The sequence below is a fragment of the Meles meles genome, chromosome 1 (assembly GCF_922984935.1).
Source record: "Meles meles chromosome 1, mMelMel3.1 paternal haplotype, whole genome shotgun sequence".
Taxonomy (NCBI): domain Eukaryota; kingdom Metazoa; phylum Chordata; class Mammalia; order Carnivora; family Mustelidae; genus Meles; species Meles meles.
This window is the reverse complement of record NC_060066.1, coordinates 209,468,450-209,481,714: the sequence shown is the minus strand read 5'-3', so window position 1 is coordinate 209,481,714 and position 13,265 is coordinate 209,468,450. Positions and strand designations below refer to the sequence as shown.

At 55.8% G+C, this 13,265-nt stretch overlaps 1 protein-coding gene across 2 annotated transcripts in view; it reads right to left on the bottom strand.

Annotated features, from left to right (window-relative positions):
• CASZ1 (castor zinc finger 1) overlaps positions 1 to 13,265 on the bottom strand; it is a 143,621-nt gene that overhangs the window by 76,531 nt on the left and 53,825 nt on the right. The window lies entirely within an intron of this gene.

The following is a 13,265-nucleotide window of genomic DNA, read 5'->3' as shown; positions in this document are numbered from 1 at the left end:
TAACTCAGACAGAGGGGCTGGCTTGCCTTCACTCTACCTCAATTTCTACTGCACCCATCACCTACCTCCCCCACCCCCTGATCTTAGGGAAAAAAACCCATCAAAATAACTATTTTATGTCTCCAAATATGCAGATCATTTTCTTTAATGAAAGATGCTTGACGTCTCCGATCCAATTAATATGCAAATGCAGGAGAGGATTTATTTGTGACATTCTGTCTGGGTGAGAGAAAACAAAAAAGGCCTGTTAACCAAAACACTAATTGCTGTGACTGATTGTCACATATCATCATTTTCATAGGATCTCCTCCATTCCTAGCTCTCAGGGAGCTCGAAAGCAGGACTCATCCACGTAGGCATCCAGGAGAAGCAGGGCAGACCGGCTGATTGTCTGTGTGGCCCCTCCCCACCAGACCTATGTCTGGGGCCAGCTGCCTGCTTCTGGTCCCACGGGGCGGCCGGTGACCCTAACCTTCTACAGGACTTTGCCAGTGGTTCTCCCTTCCTATGTGTGCTTCATTCAGGTGTTGGCCCGCAAACTGGGGAGAGGGAGGCTCGGGGTCTATTGGGTCCGATCGGCTGGGGCGGGCCTCAGGCAGGCCACCTTTCTGCCTCACTCCTGGCCAGGTGCTTTTTTGCTTTCCATTCCCTCCTGCTAGGAAGCTTTTAGAGGAAGGAGCGGGAGCCTCTTTGGGTCCTGCAGATGCCCAACCCCAACTCTCTTCCCCTGCCTCTCCAGAGAGATTTCTCACAGCACTTGTTGAGAGAAGCCACCTGGGGAAACTGAGGCATGGCACCCTCCCCTTAGATGACACAGGGAGTCTACGGAAATGTCCGAAATGCCTGGGCACACACACCAGCTAGGCAGACATCTGCACGTCAGCCCCCACCTGGTGACCTCAGTGAAGGGGGCGGGTCAGCTGTCACAGCCCAGGCCCCTCCGAGCCACTTAGACCCCTCAGCAGGACATGGGGCTTCCTTTTCCTTTAGAGGGAATGGGGAAGGGAATGAGTGGTGACGGGCATCCTTATTACCAAAGGCCAAACGGAAACGGTAAAGACAGTTTTTTGCTCAAGCTACCAGGGGAAGAACAAGAGGGGTCCAGGTGTGACGCACTTCTCCCCCACACAAGGGGCCAGCAGACCAGGGAAGACCAGAGGGCATAGACTTGTGGCTCAGGAGCTTGGAAGGCTGGTCTCTTGCCATTTGGGCTCAAACGTTCTGGACACTCAGAAGGCCTCTACTACCTTCCTGCCTCCTCCCTAGAACCCCACCGGGTTCCCAAGGACATCGAAAACAGGGGTTGGGGAGCCAGTGTGGGCAAGGCCAAAGAGCCACTCGGGTCCCCGAGCACCGCTGCGGGTGCTGGGCACAGCTGAGGGCGCAGTGAGGGACTCTGTGGGCCTCCTGCAGGGCAAGTCCCCCCTGAGGGCCACTGAAGCCACGGCCACCTAGTGGGCACCGACACACATCTGCCCGGGGCTCTGCAGTTGTCTCCGGCCGGGGCCGTGGTGGTGGCGACAGGGAGGTGTCTCCATCCCAGTTGACTCCCATCTCCGACATCCCCCGCTCCTGCCCTGGCCCAGCTGCCTGCCTCCGGCAACTCCAACATGGGCCTCCAGGAAGAGCTGGCGCCAGGGCAGCATGGGGCAGACACTCTCCCCCCAAAAGGCCTGCCCCCGCACCCCAGGAACAGGCTCAACAGGATGCCGTGCGGGGGAGCTTGGAAGCCTTCCGGGAAGAGCGCAGCCCTGGCACCGGTCCCGCGGGGAAGGAGGTGAGCTGGGTCTGCCACTCCGTCTGCCGCTCACCTGACTCGCGCCCATGGCGGCTCAGCACCAATGGGGTGTGCGTGGGCGCAGACGGGAGGCGCGCATCATGGCGCCAGGAGCCAAAGGGGGAAGGGCAGGCGGCTGGGGAGTGGCAGCAGGTGGGCCGGTCAGCTGGAGGGCGCTCTGACTGTACGCCCCAGGCGGGAGGGACCCACCTGCCAGTGGGGAACCCAAGAAAGGGTCTTCTGGAACACTCAGCCTTGCCCTCGCCCGGCCGGAAGTGCCCGCTCTCCCCTTGGCCTGTTCTCCACCACTGGCCCGGAGAGAGAGGACAGGCCTTGTTCCGACTTTGCATGTGTCCACCCCGCGGGCGCTCCCAGGCACAACCAGTGGGGCACTGGGGTGTGGGGAACAGCGATATGGTCTCACGGGGCCATAACTTAGAGTCCCTTTAAAACCAACCCACTGTCCAGTAAACCTTCCCATAAAACAAAGGAGGACATGGCCGTGGCTCTGAGCAGTGTGTTAAGGTCAGACGCCTGCCCCCCAGCCCACTGCCTCACCCTTCCCCGGTGCCCGGCCTGGGACCAGCACACGCCCAGCTGGACATGGCAGCCCGACCTATGGAAGGCACGATGACCGGGTCTGGGTCAAGCTAGACCAGCTTCCTGGCACAGGGCAGAGAGGACCTGCCCTTCACAGGTGCCCTTGTCTGGGAAGGCCAAGACCCCAGGGCACCAAACTGGAAGCACCTTCCCTCCCTCCGTCTTCCTTGGCCCCGTCTCCCATTTCACATTCCACAAGTGGTATGGGTCCAGAGCCAGAAGCCTAGGAAACTTGTCTGATTGTTGCATTTCCCCTAAATTCCATCCACAATGTGGCTGCTCCCAAGTCTGCTTTACGCCAGCTGCTGCAGGTGGCCACCACGTTCAGCACGGCCTCGGCTTCATGCAAAGCCCTCTTTCTCCAGGACCTCAGCGTTCTCACCAAGTCCAAACCACACCAGCCTGGGTCAGCCCAATCCTGGGGTCTCCTAGGGTCTCCCAGATCATTCAGGTTCTTGGAAGGGAAGAGTCTAGAATCTGTTCTCAATCCGAGACCCAGGAGCTCTTTCACTCTGGGTCACTTTCAGAGAGGTAGAAGCGTCCCCCCATCTTTGCTGTACAGGGTAGAACGTTAACACCATACTAACGTTAAAAATACCCCAGCATACAATCCACGGGGTTAGAGCAAAGGCCACATGGTCAGAGCCGGACTATAAATAACCAGCAAATCATTTCCCAGAGCCGCGGCCCCCTCCCCAGCACCAAGAACCTTTCTGAGGAAATCAAAGTGAACACAACTGTTACCAAGTCACTACTAAAATATTTACCAGCCTGGCGAAGTGCCGAAGGTGCTTGGCACCGAGTGTTTGCTTATTTACAAGGCTGTTTTAAAGGGTAGAAAGCAAAATAAGGTAACCTGAGCTATTAAATGGAGGGGCCAGGTGGTACCTACCAGCTGTCAGCTGTCCCAGGCACACGGGGAGCTGGGCGAGCATGGGTGCAGAGTCCCCCAAAATGGGCTGGAAAAGCAGAGACAGGCTTTGGAGCTCCAGAATAGCCCAATCAGCAGTGGGGAGCTCGGGGCTATCAGTTGTGGGTGTGGGGGGGTTTCTCCTTGGCCCCAAACACCAGCTAACACAAGCCCCCAACCTGCTCCTGGACTTCCACATCCACACTCAGACGGGAAACAGGGGTCACCGCCCTATCTAGAGGGGGGCACCCAGGCAAGGAGAGGGGAAGTAGAGGAAGGCGGGCGGTGGGGCCCCCCAGAGGACGCCATACGAGGATCCAGGGGAACCTGAGGGAGAGAATTGCACGCAAGTGTTCTCATCTTCCTCCTCTTCCTCTTTCTTTGAAGTTCCCTTGTGGTTTGAATTTCATTTTGATTTTCTCAACTTTGGCAGATTGGAGTTGAAATAACCTACAAATTACTTAATGTGTTGTAAATCTGGGGGAATTCAGGAGTAATGGGGACCACATGTTGGCCCGGAGGAAGCCCACAGAGGGCTGAGGGAAGGCGGCTCTCGCAGACACACAGGTGTCTGTCCCAGGCAGGGACCCTGGATGCCCGCGGTCCCCTGGAAGGAGGGGGCGTGGGCTCCCCTGCAGGTGGGGTAGCCTCCCCGAGTGGGACAGGGAGCTCCGGATGGACGCAGAGAGAACGTGTCAGGACAGCGGGCTGACCGAGTCGCTGCCTGGGGCAGCCTGGTGACCCTGGACAGGGGGCAGCCAAGTAGGCAGCGTGCCAGGTGCCTGCCAGGCCCCTCGGCTTCACCAAAGCCGCTGCGCTGGCCTTGCTCCCCTCTGGCCTCCCACTGCCTGCGTGTGGCTGTCAGCTGAGCTCCCACCGCCCTCCCCCCCCCCCCCCCCGCCCTCCCTCTTCAGCAGATTTCTCTCAAGTACTAAGCCATATGGTTCCAGTTAAGCTCCATATTTTTCCTTGTCGATTGAAGAGACACACTTTCCTCTTTGCCAGACAGTTTGCAGATTGCTCTGTTGGCTCAATTTCTTATTGGATTTCTCAAAAAACCTGACATTTTAAATTAATTTACAGCCACAACAAAAAGAGTTCAGAATTTTAATGGTGTTGTAAGTAATTTTTAGGTAATCCACTCCAGATTTTGATATTAACCTTTGAAACTGGAGTTCATTCAGCTACTATGTTACAATACCCACTCAGATTCCAGGCCTGGGGGAGGCCAGGCTGGGCTAGGAGGCAGAAGTGGGGTTCTGGGGGAGCCCTTTCTGCCAGGAAAGCCCAGGGGGATGATGCCTGGGGAATCCTAGACCAGTGGGTGACAGTGACAGAGGGCCCAGAGGGCATGGCCTTGTAAGACAGCGGGGCAGATGGTGGAGAGTAAATGTGGGGGCAAGAGGACCTACGGAACATTCTAGAAGGACCAGCCAGAAGGGCAGCAACCCCAGAATCCCTCAGTAGTAAGAGCAGGGCTCCGGGTACGGGGTGTGCCCTATGAGAGAGGATCCACCTCAGTGCTCCAGGAAATAATAATGATACTAGTAATAATAATGGTGACCGCTAACATTTGCTGAGCTCGCTGTTTGTCAGGCAGCGTATGAAGTGCTTCACGGGCTCTAGCTCACCCGCTCCTCAAACCACCTCTGGGGTAGCCACTGTCACAGCTGCAAACACTAATGCGCCTTGTTCTCGTGTGTGGAGGGCTTCCCGTATCCCAAGCAGGTCAAAGCCCTTTACACCCACCGCCTCATTCGATGATAACAGAAACCCAAGACGGTTTTTACTGAGGAGGAAATGAGGCTCTGAAAGGTGAAGCCAGGCCCCCACTGTTTGGCCTCTACTGACCAACAGCCAGAGAGTTCTGGGACCCCAGCCTGCCCCGGCTGAGCTGGCACCGTGTGGCCCCCTTGTCCCCAGTGCGACGAAACCGCCCCATATGGTCCTTCTGGCGGGGGCTAGCGCAAGGTGGCGAGGAGGTGTGGTCCTCCAGGCAGGCCAGGCTGGGCCCTGCCCTGCCACCTCTTCCCCGTGGTGCCCTGGGTCGGCTGAAGGCCACATGCCAGTCCGGACAGAGGAAACTCTGGGCATGGGAGAGGAGCCCTCGCCAGCGTCTTTACTAGGTTCTGGCACTGAGCAGCCCCTGCCTGGGTACGGAGCCAGCTCACTACACCAGCAGATTGCTCGCATTCCTTCCCTGCAGGAGCTTCCCGGGGCACCCAGGAAAGGAGAAGCAAAGACAGAGCCCCGGCCAAGGCTGTTCCAGTCCCTGGAGGGTCCTCACGCCAGCAGCGATCCAGAGCTCTGAAGAGAGGCCAGAGACAGGCTGGACCGGGCCTGCCCTGAAACTGGGGTGGCTCCCTTGGCCTTCTCCTCTTGGGGGAGAATGGCTCAGGGCAGGAGGGGGGTGTAGGAATCCACCCCTGCCAAGCCCACTGAGATGTCATGTAAATAGTGCTGTGTGGGCCCTGGGGGGGCTTCCCCCTACCCCATCATCAAAGCTAGGAGAAAGGAAAGAGCTGAGGGCTGGGTGGGGGATGGGATGGGAAGGTTTTCACTTTGCTGGCCCCGCCTGTGAACAGAGCCCCAGGGCACACGAGTGTGAGACTGAAGGACCCAGGACTGAAGTGAAGGCAGACAGGGGAGTGATGGGAGCCAGGGTCAAGGCCTACAACTTGTCAGGGAGGGCAGGGGGGGAGCGAGAGGGCCATGGGAGAACTGGGCCGAGGTAGCGGGGTGCCCATGGCAGTGCCGAGTCTGGGCGACCAGGGTGTCATGCAGAGCCCTGGCCATGAGGCCTACATATGCCCTTCAAGCCCAGCCCACGGCCCCAGTATAGGAAGTGGCCCCGGGACCCCATGCTCTGGCCAGGTCATCCATCCATCCATGCATCCACCCACAACCACTGGTTGTTTGCTTATTCTGGGTGCCAGGTTTTTGCAAGGCCTTAGAAGTCCAGGAAAAAAACTAGCCTCCTGGAAGCCCACGGACTCCAGAACTCCAGCCCTTTCATCCTCTGGAACCTGAGCAATCAGCGTGGCCTAAGGGTGCTGAACAAATGCAGACCCAAGGTCCACTCTTGGACAGGCTCTGCCCTCCTGGGTCCCTTCCTCGCTCCCCTCAGACCGAAGCTGGATTCCTAGACTCCAAGAAAGAGAAAAACCTCCTGAGGTGCTGGGAACCATGAGCTTCTGACTTTCCCCCACTCCCGGGGAGAAAGGAGACCTGGGGCCCCAATTTCCGGGTGGTCGGCATCCCGGAGAGAGAAGGTCCAGGGCTCGAAGCTTCCCTTTGCCTGCTTCCTGAGCACAGAAGGGCCAGGCAGCAGCTGCCAGGCCACCCGTGCCCAGACTGCGCCCGTGCCCAGACTGTGCAGACCTTGGAACCTGTGGAGCCCCTGGCTAGCGGCCAGACAGCATGTATGAGTATCAGGGGGTGAGGTGGGGGGGGTTGAGGATTCAGGCTTTCCGTGCCCCCGGCACCATGCCAACACGTGGAAGGTTGAACTCACCCCTGGCGGGATGCCACGTGCCCAAGGAGTGGGCATCTGCTGGCATGGCATCGTGCGAAGAACTAGGGGTCCAGGCACCGCCTGTCGCTCCGGGCTTTCCCTGACACGTCACAGGGGTATGTCTGCTCCTTCCCCACATGGCATGGAGTACAGGGGCCCCCAAATGTCCCTTTGGCGCAATGCCCACCGCATACCGTGGGCCATCCCCATTGGCACCCGGCCGCACGTGGAAGAGCTCAGACGCTCTGCTGGACCCCAGCCAGGCTCGGAATGGTTCTCCCTGCTGGCTCGAGGCCATAAACGGGGCATCTCCGTGTTTGGGCCCATGGTACCATCTTTTCACTATGGCAGCCCAGAGGACCGCCCCACCTCCCACTCTGTCCACAGACAACCATCTTTGGCCATTTTATGGACCACGGGATGATGTCAGAAGCCTTTGTCAAATTAGTTGCAACATAGGTACTATATGTAAAAATTAAAGTGAATGTCCTTCCTCTACAGTCACTGGGACAGCCCACCCGACAGAGTAAATTTTCATCTGCGTTCCCACTGAGGGAGCAAACCCCAGAAACTTTCTGAATTGTACCCCACCCCCCGCCCTCCCTCGAGTTGTCTACTGGCCTCTCACTCTCTTTCCAAGTCTTTCTTTCTTGGCTTTTTTTTTTTATTATTATTTTATTTTTTATTTCCCCCTCTGGGTCAGGTTAAAGCGCTCCTGAGGGGTGACTGACGGGGGTTGCCATGGAGACCCAGGCTTGAAAAAAAGGCTCGTTAGTTGCCAACTCTGTGTGTTGTTGTTTTACAACTGTGACCGACCGTCACATGAGAGGGGGGACAGCTGGGGGCCGGGCAGCACAAAGGGGAATGGCTTTTTAATGGAGTGCCTGGCCAGCGCTTGAAGACTCAATAAAGAGTTGCTGGTGAGTCCCCTCACTGGGCCCGGCCCAGCACGGCCCAGCACACGGGAGCCAGAGGCCCTTTGTTCCTCAGGAGCTGGGATGGGAAAGTTGAGAAAACCAGCCACTGGGAGGTGAAAACAAGGGGCCTTCCCCCACCGCTCACAGGACTGCTATTTCCCCTCTCTCTCAGGGTGCCGGGATGGAGGGGACAAAACCCAGTCTCGGTCAGGCTGCCATGCTGGGGCGGGGGGGGTTGGCTGGAAGGCAGCTGGGGGAAGCCGAGTGGGGAAGCAGAGGGAGGAGAAGGGGGCAGGGGGGGGCCTGCCTCTGGCTCCTGCATGCCGCCCCCCAGCCCCCAGCGTGAAGGCAGGTGGCCGCTGGGAAACTGGGCCACTGTGGGGTAGGCACAGAGAGAGCCTAAGCTCAACACAGGCTGGGCCCTAATGGGAAACCAGGGGGTTACAGGAGGGTTTTCTGGGGGAAGGAGACCCTGTAGGAGTGATTCAGACCACGGCCAGGAGGGTGCCAGTGTCCACGGACACAGACCGCAGGGTGGTTCCTGTCCCACTCCCTGGGCCACCTGTGAGGACCTCCTTGATGTCCCTCCCCATAGCAGCTCTTGATGGGCCCTGTCCCCAGGGGGCCCAAGGGAGGGGCTGAATCCGGTCAAGACCTTAGCTTTTTCTGATGGGAGAGACAAGGTGCTAGAGCAAAACGCTTTTCTTCAGCCCTGACCAGAGAGACAGACAGAGATGGAGAGCGAGAGGGACACTGGGGTGTCTTAGGGTGGCGGTTCTCAAAGTGTGGCCCGTTGGCCTCTGGGGGTTCCTGAGAACTTTTCATAAAGATGCAAAGGTGTAACTGCTTTTCTCACCGCGGCAACCCGGGCATCGAGGGTGGGAAGCAGTGGCAGGTAACACTGATGTGCCCCCACGCCAAGCAGTGTGCCGGCGGTCACCGTGGTCGTCATCGCTGTGCCCTTGCCGGGAAAGAAGAGCTGTACTCGCTTAAGAATGTCCTTGATGAAGCTATAAAAATTGTTAATTTTTATGAAATCTCACCCCTGGAGTACGTGTCTTTTTAACATTCTGAGGGATGGAAAGGGAAGTACCCACAAAGCTCTCGCTGTGTCCTGACATTCAGGGCTTGGCCTTGAGGACAGGTACTCTCGTGACTACGCCGAGAGCCACTTTTTTCACCAAACGCCACTTGAACTTGAAAGAGTGACTGACAGACAAACCCTGATTTTTTTGGATTTGGGTATCTGGCAGACGTTTTCTCAAAAGTGAACAAAGTCGGACTGTCACTTCAAAGGGGAAACAAAACTGACAGTATTTGTCACTAGTAATAAAATCTGAGCTTTCAAGTGAAAATGAGACTTTTGGATAAAAATCTCGGGCACCGTGACTTTGACAGTGTCCTACAACTCACCCAGTCACGTGTTCCGATGAGACCGGTGATGATACCAAGGAATGTCATTTTCTAAAACATCGTGGCATGAAACATGTCGACATTCGGAAGATCTGCATTCCTCAGTGAACCAGCATTTTCTGAATGACCCACACATCAGGTTACAAAATCACGCATTGGGAAATGACTCATTCAAAGTGCAAGGCAGACCAGTGGGTTTTAATGGGAGAGTGCGCCAAGTTCAGAGCCGTGGTTTCAAGGTTCCACGCTGCACCCGACCTTCGAGAAGCCATCACTGGCCGAGTTTTAGTGTAATAGCAAAGAAGAGCAGCCCCCGGGATCTGGAAAGTCCACTTCAATAGTCCTCCCTTGGCCAAACACACATCCGTGGGAAGCTGGATTTTTTCCACAGCCTGACCAAAACAATGTATCAGCCAGGACTGAAGACAGAAGCACACCTGAGAGCCCGGCTGTCCTCTGTTAAGTCAGACACTAAAGAAGCTTACGAACACGTCATGCATTAATGTGTTACCACTGTTATCTTTACAGAAATTAGTAAGTTCTGGGTTTTTTTTCTCAGTTGTAATTTCTCATACACTGAATATCCACAGCAATTGGCCACATGAAGCCAAAGCTCCTTGGGGTCCTCAATACTTTTTAAGAGCGTCAAGGGGCGCTGAGACCAATGGTTCTAGAACCACTGGCTTAAGGCATGGGAAACAGACAGGAAGAGGGCAGAGGGCATGTGTTGTCACGTTTTGTGGAGCAGGGCGCCGGCAGGAATCATTCTCTGCCCCCACAGTTGGCCTTGGACTCAGTAAGGGCGTTTGAGAATTCTACCCTGCATCCTATGGCGAGAGACACAACCTTAGGCGGGATGGTGATATGTGTGAGATGGTCCTGGCAGGTAGTAGAAGAGCCACCCGGAGGCCCTGAGTGAGCAGAGGGCGAGGGAGAGGAGGCGGCCACTTCCGAGTTGGCCTGGGAGAGGTGGGGCAGGGGGCGGCGACGGCGGGGGCAGCTTGGGAATCCGGGCTGCGAGGGAGGTAACACGCCCTGGGCCCCACTGCTCCATCAGAAAGTAAAGAGGAGCTGGTGGAGGGGGTGCCCAAGAATTTAGAGTTGAACAGGGAGGGATTCCTGCCACCAGTGTGCAATTCACAGGATGCCCCGGGCCCTTTCCCAGGGACGTGTTAATTACCTTCCCCCACTGGTCCCCATGGGTAACCAGGCTGGAAATGAGCAGAGGCAGTCTCCAGCTCACTTTCCTCTCTTCTGGCTGGGAAAACCAATGATCCTCAGCCCCAACCTTGTCTCTGGTACAGAGATGTGGAATTTTCCAGGAAAACTTCAAAATCATCACTGAGAGGGAAAGACAGTTGAAAACTGATCTCAAAGAGGGGAGAGAAAATAAAAGGGCAGGCTGGGTTCCCCAGGTACCCCCAGAACACAGGGCGCTGGGGATGTGAACGCTGAAAGTCTGTGTTTTCATCTCACACACAAAGTCCCCAGGCCAGCACTCAAACTTGACCTGGCGCCCCCAGTCATCACCTCCTCCCAGGATTTGAAGCTAGGGGACCCACAGGCCTTATGGTTTCTGCTGAGAGCAGCATCTCAGAGGGAGTCTCTGGACAGTCAACCAGCCAAACGTCTAGGGTCTGATATCCCAAACGGAGGTGAGAGTACAGCACTCCACCAGACACACCTGTAGGGCCATCCATCCCCCAGACAGCCATGAGAGCTGGCTTTGCACCAGGCACCAAATTACATGCGAGGAGCCCATCAGGGACAATGGCAGAAAGCCCTCCACCCTCACAGATCTCACTCTCAGAGAAGGAACCAGGCCACTGGGGCAGACACCTTGCCTGCAAAGCTGTGGGAATACAGGAAGAGAACCTGAACTCAGCCTTGGGCAATCTGGGAAGGTGTCTGGAGGACCTGCTCAGAAGAGATAATACAGTGTAGGTGGTAGGAGCCTTGGGTTTGAAACCTACTTCTCAGCTCTGTGATTCCAAGCCTTGACCCCTCCTCTATAAATTAAGATGATATTAGTATCTGTATCAAGGGTTGCTAAAGAATTAAGCAAAATAATGCAGGTAAAGAGCATGAGATGGGGATTGCCACATAAATGTTAAGCGTTCTATTTACAACCATGCCAGGTCCTAGTCTCAGCCTTGATAAGTCCACCCGGAGCAGACCCCAGACTGGCCCATACCAGGCCAAGCTGCCAACGCTGGGTAGGAGCACTGATAGACCACCTGGCCCAATCAGCCTCAACCCTGACCCTTTCCATACAGCAGGCACACCCGGGTTGGAAGGGTTCAACCCCAGGGCCTGGTCCGGCAGATGACAAGCAGAGGGGGCAGCTGCCCACTCTCCTGGGTCTGTGGAGCGTCGAGCACAACTCAGTGCTGATCTTGATGAATGTTATCTTCCAGCATGGAAACTCCAAGTCACCTGCCTGGGAAGAAGCCGGGAAAAAAAAAATCCCACGGCCATGCCCTCCCCTGGAAAAAAAAAAAAAAAAAAAAAAAATTTCTAGGAAACAAAATACAACGACATCTTTTTATTTTGTTTTTTTCGGTAATTATACTAAAGATGAAAAACTCATAATAAACATCTCCCAGTCCCCACCTGCTAACAGTAATTATAATAGACTCAACAATAAATGGTAAAGCAGGGCAGAGCTGCATCTCGGGAATTCTCTAGGGCATGTGGATTAGCTCGGAAAGCCTGAATGATTAAAATACACTAATTAAAATTTTGTGTTCCTTGGTAACTCGTCTGCCTGGGCCCCTGGTGTTGGCAAAATGGGAATTAACGTGACAAAAGCAACACAGAGGGTTTTTGTTTTAAATAAAGAAAAAAAGAGAGAGAGAGAGAGAGAGGGAGAAGGGAAGATCTATATAAACAAGTTAGACACCAGGAGAAAAGAAAGATGAGGTGGTTTTCTTTTTCTAACTGGAGCACCAAGATGTTTGGGACAGCAAAGTGTAAGGGACAGGGTCTGGGGCCTGGAAGGGAGTCCCTCTGACTGCTCTGGGGTCCTGTGCGGGGCACGAGGAGCATGTGTCCAGGGGTCACTGTTTAAAAACAATTACTGAAGAGAGGAGGGTGGGAGGGAGAGAAGTGGGGGCAGCAGGCGCCCACCCAGTCCGGCTTTCCAACGACATTCCTCTAGGGCAGGCCACATACCCCCAACTCCCCACCCCACGGCCAACGGGACCCTGGGAGGACGCAAGGGAGCTTCTACCCCATTGCAGTTGCACAAAAGAAATTGAACACTTTTGAGTTGCCCTTAGCAACCTAATTGCATCAGTACATTGCACACAGGAGCCAAAGTAACTGAATTTTGATGAAAAGACGGCGGTAATTTACGGCATCACAAAATTAGTTGTCATGGCGACGGGTTAATTACATCTCAAATTAACAATGCAAGTGTGGTGAAATTAAATATAAATCATATTTTCTGCATAAATTATAGGGGTTGATTAGACCGGGGCTCTGGGAGAGGGAAAGGTTGAGCCGCCACGGGCCCCAAGCTGCATTCTGAGCTGCCGAGAGAGGCGCCTGCAAATGCAGGCGCGGATGGGGAGCTCTTGGAGGGGACGGGGGACCCGCGGAGTCAGGCGCCGGGGCTGCCGAGGCTGCCTCCCTCTGCTCCCGCTGCCACTCGCAGGCTCAGCTGGCTCCACGCAGTGCCAGGGCTGTCCCCAAAGTTTGCTTCTGTTTGGATCAAACTTTGGCTGGGGGAGGGGGCGGGCAAGCGAGGAGGAGGGACGGCAGGTGCCTCTTAGCTGAGTTCTACCTTCAACCATCCCAGATGACTTTCCCGCTTTCCGTGCCCTGAGCCCTCGGAGAACCCTCCACAGATGGCCGGCTTAACCTCCCTCTCCTCAGTTAAATGGGGTCAAATGGTTTCTGAGTCACAGGCATCTGACTACCAGGGGACAGGCCCCATGCCACCCGCCAGGCAAACCGCGTATGGCCAGGGCTGCACCAAACGGGCAGCCTTCGTTGTGGGTGTCCAGGGTATCCAGAGACAGACCGTGGGGGGGGCGGGCAGCAAGCACATCTGGCTGAAAAATGAGCTTTTTGAGCCAGCTCTGGTCAGGGAGTCACCCTGCTGACCCCGCTCCCCAGGGGCAGGGCAGG